The following is an 8240-nucleotide window of genomic DNA, read 5'->3' on the forward strand; positions in this document are numbered from 1 at the left end:
TGTGTTTTTATTGAGCCATGGGCTTTGTGTAGAAAGAAGAGGTCAAATAAGATTGGGTCTTTCATTGTTTGAAAACCAAGACATGGGTCCCATTGGAGAAGCTAGTAAATTTCCCAGTATACAGTCATAAAGCCAGTCCCACTCTCTTTCACCTTATTAGTTAGATCATTAAATACAAAACCTCCTTTTGCATGCACCTCACTAAGCATGTAAACCAGCTCTTTGAGCCCCAGTACATCCTCTCCAAATGATCTCAGGTCTCACTTCACTTAGCTACTCTGATAAGACCAAAAGTCCTGTCATTCTACTCAGTGCCATACAAACTCCTGATGTTTAGCCTTCATGCTATGAATAAATGAGCAATCTTTGAAATATTTCACTTGAATAGAGCAAGTGATACATCAAACACCTTCTCTAGAGACTTAAACCTGTACTACCATATCAGCAATACCAGATGGTTCAACAAGTACCTATCCCAACATGTTCTCCATTTCTGTAAAAGTCTGCTCTTACATATCAAGGGAAATACTTCACAAGCAACCAGGTCTAGATGGTCTCCATCTTATATATCAAGGAAAATACTTCCCTAATAACCAAGTCTGGATGGTCTCCTTGTCAGTAAACTTAGTAAGAACCTAAATGTACCACCTCATTACTTTTATCCAGGTTATTCTTTGGCAGTATACTCTGTACAAGCCTAAGAGCTATGTATGTCACAGAACTTGAGCAAATATATAATGTACTAAATTTATCTGTAACTGCACTGAGGCTGCTTCTTCACTGTGATATGTAATGTCCCTTAGGTGCCATTTTTCAGACATTAACTTAATTGCCACTTATCAAAATTCACTATCTTTTCTGACATAAGCTTGACTGTCACTTATTGAATTATACTAACCAGTTTCTGCACTTCATTGAGTGATAAATGACAACCAGAAACCTGAAAATGGCTGATCAGCTGCTAAAACAACAAGATGCTACTCCTATTTTAGAGATATTTATTTATTTGCATTTGTTTACCAGGATGGTCCAGCTGGGACAGAAGTGTCCATTTTCAGTGGAGTCCCGGGGAGAAAATCTCCACATATAAGACATTTCACATACAATACATAATTTACATTAATAAAGACATTTAGTACGCATTATTGGCATTTTATACAATTGGTGAAAAAACAGTACCTAAGTAATCATTCTCAAATCAAAGATATTATACAAGCAATACAGATACATGAGAACATTCCATATGAGTAGTTTTCAGTTAGCAAAATTTATATAGGACACTTCATGCATTGGGTGCATAGCAGATATAGGAATTAATTAGAGACTAGGTACTTAAACTTTTCACATGTTTAGGAGGTGTAATAGCTGAGCGACAGGCTATATGAGTTCTGTTGCAAGAATCAGCAAAGTCGGTGGATATTGTTTCAGATATAAGTGGTGGTATTATATTAAGGTAGGCTGCGAGAGTATCTGAATGTCTTGCCTGGTTCAATAGTAGGTCTATAAGGGTTAGGAAGAGAAGGAAGTAGGCAGGAGGGATCAATGGTAGGACAATGAGGGTTAGTAGAAGAGGGAAGTGGACAGGATGGAGAGGTGGAGTAAGCAAAAAGACAGGTGAATGTGAAAGGAGGATGGCAGAGTAGTAGAGTGGGGGCAAGAATAGCTGTGATGGTTGAAGTTAGGTTATATGAGATATGGTGTTAGCACATGTACACAGCTAAGATGAGGACAGGTGTTGTTTCAGAGATGTCTTGAAGACTGTTACTGAGTGGGTGGACCTAAGTGTTGGGGAGAGGGAGTTCCAAAGTTTTGCGATGGCAAAGTTGTAAAGCATCTGGCCAGCTGAAAATTTGTTTTTTTCTACATTTACGAGCAGTTGGTTATTGGATCAGAGTGGTCTGTTAGGATAGTATAAAGTAAGTTTAGAAGATAGAGCAGGGCACATGGATGGATTATGAATAAGTTTGTGAGCTGTAGTTAGTTGGATAAAAGTGAGATATTTGGGGAGTTTAAGCCATTTTAGGTTGCATAATAAGCAGTAGTGGGATAAGTAGGAGGCATTAATTACAAACTTAGCAATTTTGTTGTAGCACGAGTCTAGTTTGGAGTTTAGAGAGGACTTAATGTTGGTGAGGAGGGTTCACTGTATAAAAGAGAGGGTAATAGAAAAGAAGAGGCAGGGGAAAGTCAGGCTGATGCACTGAGTAGATGTTTGTGTCGGTACAGAGTGCCAAGATTTTGATGTGTCTTTTTGACATTAGACTGGATGTGCAGGTCAAATGTGAGGTTTTCGTCTATGATGACACCTATGAGTTTTGTCTATGATGACACCTAGGAGTTCAGGAAATTTTAACAATATCTTGTAGCCATATCAAGACACCAAAGTAAAAGATTAATCGCTGCTTCTCTATAGCATATTTTTGGTGATGTGGCATTTCAGCTGTACTTGGTCTAGCTGAAAATGTACTCCTCCTTCTTAATAAGACAGAAAAATAAAATCCAGTTTTAAATTGCATTTTATTTAATGGTACAACCAAACTTATCTTTAGCTATATGCCAACAATCTATTTAATAGCACCTTTCCTGTTCTTTAAGAATCTCAGCAACACTTAAATGTCAATTACACCTTTTATTTAAACCCTCCCTAAATGAAATTGCCTAGAACAACCAACTAAAAATGCCATGAAAGGTGAAAAAAATCCGTAAGTCAATATCTGCCTATAAACACTTAGGCACTGAAGAAGGAAACAGGTGTATTGTATTTGCAAATGGAATGCGTAAACTGACCAGTACATATAAACTGAATAGTACATGCTAGAAAAATTGTACATCAGTAGCTGAAGAGGTAGCACATTTTCCTTTAGTGGCAGAAGATTGGAAAGGTTGGGGGGTTTATTTGCATCCCAGGTGACTGAACTAAGTGTTCATTACTGACACTGTAGTGCTGCACTAGGAGGTGCTGCATTCCTAAGTGTGCCATTCTTCAAACGACATGATAAACCATTGCCCCAGCACCTTGAGTTGATGGTAGCTCAGAAGGATGTAAAAGATCCAATGGCACTTATTAAAAATTGTAAGCAAATTCCCCCTGTATCCTGGACAAATTTCCCCTACTTAGTTTAAAAGATAGCTGAGGTGCCATCTAGGTGGAGTGAGTCTTCAAATTGTCCCTGCATCTGTGTGTGTTTTTCCCAGGTGTTTCAGTTCCTCCTACTTCCTAAAGACATTTGGTAGGTGAATTGGTGCTTTCTAAATTGTTCATAGGTGTGTGTGACTGAGTTTGTGTATGCTTTCTGTGACAGACCTGCACCAAGTCCAGCACTGATTTGTAATACCTTGCACATACTACATGCTGGAAGTTGCTCCAGTATTCTCATGACCCTGTAAAAGGATAACATGTTATCAGAAAAATAACTGAATTCATGTGATATAAAAGGAAGAATCAATTCAACACATAAACAGAGTGGGAGGTTGGTATAATGGTTAAGGTGTTTACCTTACAGATGCAAGGTCCAGGGTTTAATTCCCACATGTGATAATTGGCTAGGCTTAAAATGGCCCATAAGGGCAATTAGCATAATATGATTCCATGAACTAAATAATAAAACAATCTGTCAGCAGCCCATATTGGATGGATAAATTAGCTACACGACAGAAAACAAAACGTTGTATCATAAGCCTATCATGAAGGTATTCTTATGAAGAATGGCAAATTCCCATGATGTAAAAAAAATCTGATGACTAACTATCCAAACATAGATTTGAGCAGGTACAATAATGTCTTGTAATGACAGTTAGATGCAGTTAGTTCCAAAACAGTAATAAATTAGCTGACAACAAAGTGTAACAAAAGAGGATGAGGTAAACTGAAAATGAAAAACAAAAACAGTAATACACTTTCCTTCATTTGTAAAAAGGATACAACCAAGAAAATTAACCATAAGGTCAAACATAAATAAAGATAACACAGGTGAAAATAAAAGTTTAAAAATGAGATAAAAAACAATGAAATTCAAAAGAAGAAGTACAGTTTGGCAGTCAACCTAATAGAGCATATGTCATAACATTTGTTAACCAAGAAAATGAAATGATTCACTGACCTTTTCAGCCACAATCTAAAGGTAACTCATGCATGTGTTTGTGTGCATGTTTATTTTTTACCTGCTAGACAAATGTGGGCGTGTATTTTTTTACACGAAGGACAAATGTAAGTAAATAAATTTTACTATAGCCAGTCAAGCAGCATAATTCCAACAGGAATAGGTGTCAAAAGAAACCAAAACAAAAAAAAAAAAAACATTGTTTATCAGCAATTCAGAGAACAAGCTGTATAAAAACAAACAATACCACCATAAAGCTCGAGGGAAGCTGGTTTATTAACGTTTTCAATGCACATACATTTTTGTCCAAAAGACTTCATCAGACAATACAATGTGTACTCCCTTGATTACCTTTTATACCACCACCTGAAACTGCCAACCTATCACATCTTAGTTCCAATTAAACACCTGCCCCGGGATTCATGAAGCTCGGCGCAAGGCCGGCGTAAGGCTTGCGCCGGCGGTGCATTGCATAGCCGGCGCAGTAGCGCCATATGCATATTAATGAGAGTGCACCGTAACCACAGGCATGTGCGTGTACGTGGCGAGCCCAAGTAGGATGCGTCAGTAGGCGTGTTTAAGCAGGCAGGCGAAGAGCAACCTAACGTGCTGTCTGCCATAGTCCGCCCAGAATAGAAATGGCTGCAGCCATGGCCCGTGCAGAATGAAATGTCCAGAGTATGCAACAAAGTACCCGTCCTAACTAAACAGAGAAGCAAATAAAACCCACGCGCCGAAATGTACCTGTCCAAGGAACAAAGGATACACGTAATACCGTGTCCATTACAGCAATGTACTGTGAGTGTGCACAGTCAGAGAAGGTGTACAGCAGCATGTCAGCACGCCGCACCGACACAGGAGTAGCGACTAAGGTCACCAACCGTCCCACTTTGCGAGGGGCAGTCCCTGTATTGGCATCGTGTTCCGAAATAAAGCATTAAAAACGGGAAGTGTGCGAAGAGTGTAGGTCATAATGATTTCCCGTATTTAATGTAATTGTAGCCTGAATCGGTTATCTCCGTAACTGAAATACCTAAATGTCCCAAGAAACAGAATAAGCTACCAAACTGCCACAACAATAAGCTCATACTTAGGCAAATAAGTGAAGTTCTATGCTATATAGTGACCGTGTATGCGTGTCGGGCTGTGAAGTCAGATGTGACTCCCTGCACATACAGGTGGTCAATGTAGAAGTCCCACAGAACCACGATAGCAATGTGTGTGTTGAATGAAAGGCGACCGACAAACCCTGTCCCCTGATCCCTGGTAGTCACCCCTGTGCTGTGTGGACAGCCACCTATACGTTGTACAGGGGTGACCTACTACCCTCGACAGGTATGACTTTGCATTATGTACCAGTCAGCTGTGGGACATGTCCCTGACAGCAGATATGCATATCCGGGAGGCCCCTGCGAAGGATATCTGTGTCAGATGTCCGTCCCAGTATGGCATCTGTTCTGCAAGCATCTACAAACAATGTTACCCATAACACCGCCGTGTGTGCCTGTACCCTGGAAATGTAGATGTATGACAGGGGTGCACCCACGGAATGGCACCATGGGACACCACCTGTGACAGGCAGTTGGTCTGACATGCAGCCAGCAACTATGACCATGTGGGTTGTGTCACATAGACAGTTTACAACACATTCTGTGATGTACATGTTCACATCCCAGCCAATGGTTTCATTAACGTTACCTGAGCGGGGTAATGTTATGAAGCCCTTTGCCAGGACGAGGTAGGCTGTATGGACTGCAACACCCCAGCAATGGGCTGGGTGACCGTCCCGAAAATGTCAACCATGTCTTAAAGGCATGAACCGCCCTGAATAAGACAAACCATGTGGGATGCGTATGTATGTCCCCTATGCAGTCATGTACGAACCGCAGTATGATCCCACCCCATGTCTATGCAGATAGGTCTCCTCAGGGTACTGGGACAGTAATAACCAGCCTCAGTGGAGGCATTGGCCCTGTGATGTGGGAATACAGTTGTCATGCGATACAACCTGGGCACCCTACCTGAGGTGAGGCTATAAAGAAATAGCTGTCCTAACTGTGGGTCCTAATCCCAAATGAGATAGTGGAGTACACAGCGGGCTCACCATCTGGTCTCATGGATGCTTTTCACACTACCCTGGAGAGAGCATGTCCCACCTGTGTGTCACAGAACATTTGGTGACCACAAACCGCTGGTACAGACATCTCCACATGTGTGGTGGAGGGTGTGGAGATGTCCTCACTGGACCTGTCAGCCTGTATGTCGGCAATGTGTGTATGTTGAGTAAACCCCACCTCTATGTGAACCCAGTCAGAGCATATGTGGTAGTGACCTCACAGGTGTCGAGCATAGCAACTGAAGGTGGTATGATTGTCAGCCAGGTCCATGTAGGTATATCTGTGGAATGTGCCCTGGACAATCCCATGACATTGTGTAACTCTACACATATGATGACCAAGGGTGTTACACCTCACAAGGTGTCTGCTCCACCCTGTAGTAGCCACCTCCTCGTGTTGTACATCATGTGTATGGCTGGGGTACACCACACTGGACGCTTGGCATTGGTACAATGAACCACAGTTGGGTAAGTGAATGCCTGGTACATGCAGTCCTGTAGGTACTGGTAGATGGCAAATGTGATTGATGCAGTGGCTGCTGTACCATTGACCACTGGCTCAGGGTCCTTAAAGGAGACCACAGTACTGCGCAGTAGTGTGTAGTCTGCCTCTGAGCAAGCAATGTGTATGTTAACTGGCAACACTCACAGCAACGGATGCCAAAAGCAGAAGCCAATGTCCAAATAACATAGATCAACTTCTGCATGACAATATGTGTTATCATACATGTATTGACATGTGTCTGCCAATTACAATTGGAAATGCCGGGTAAGACTGGCCTAAAGTTCCCATGATGTACACAGTCTGGGGGTGTTGTTCCGATAATAAAGTGGCAATACCTCCCAATCGTGACCTCTGGGTATGGTATGAAAGTGGTTGTTAACCTGCAACAATGGATGTATAGCATTGGTTTCTGGTGTCGGAAGACATGTTTCCTGTAGCACAACACAGTATGGGTAGTCAAGCACACATACACAATTGCTGAACACACAGCATCAGTGAAACCCACTGCTCACAAGGACACAGTCCGACAAGCTCTACACTTTACATATGCACAGTGGTGTCCATTGTAGGACCCAAAAATTGTGGAAAGAACCAAATTATGTCTTATTTCAGTGCGTACCTGAACTCATTGTCGTCACAGGTACACATATGCACCGCCAGAGTGTTTAATGTTGCTGATAGCTGTGCATGTAATGCAGCACAGATGCACAGAAATACCCAGGGTACCGGGTCAATACAACTGCATCCACATCACACCTCCGCACACATGACGGATGTGTAATGGGTGCTGTCAATTGTTGCAGTCAAGGGATTCTGGGTATGTAGACACTGTGCTCGGTGTTGTTTCGCAGGCAATCCTTCCTCCCGCCCTGTGGGAGGGATGTGTCGTAGCACCTGCCTCACTCCCGCTAATAATGCAAAACATACTCCGGAGAATGCTAAATGTAGGTGTGGAATGTGTACAGCCCTATAGTAGTGTCCAGTAGGCAATTGTCATGGATGGACACCCGTATGTCCAGGATGGCACCCACAACTGCAAACCCGGTAAATGACATAGCCGCGTAAGGCATGACACAGGAAATACACATAGGGACCACAGTTGACATTCCACATACAGAGCCGGACTCTCGTGCCAACACCGGCGTACACAGCACTCAGTCTGCCAGCAACAGACTGAGGAGCACCCGCCACCGCATAGCGGAACAGATGTACGACCTGTGGAACACATACTAATGGCACACACACAACGTCAAGTAGGATATGTAAGCTATGGCATTCCCACCTATGAAGACAACATGGTTAAATGAATGCATAGGTAAGCAACATGTTCCAGTGGTGTTATATTGGAAATACAGTGACGGATATGTCCCATTGGGATGTCTGCGGTTTATATGAAGCAGTTGGTAACCAGCATCTTTGGATGTATGTCAATTGTTCACAGTACTAAATCAGCTGGTTATGTAGCACCATGTGGAATGGGTAGTCAAACAGACATCCGCGATACCTGAACACACACCCC

Source organism: Protopterus annectens, chromosome 2.part0, assembly GCF_019279795.1.
Source record: "Protopterus annectens isolate FY-2018-M chromosome 2.part0, PAN1.0, whole genome shotgun sequence".
Lineage (NCBI taxonomy): Eukaryota > Metazoa > Chordata > Ceratodontiformes > Protopteridae > Protopterus > Protopterus annectens.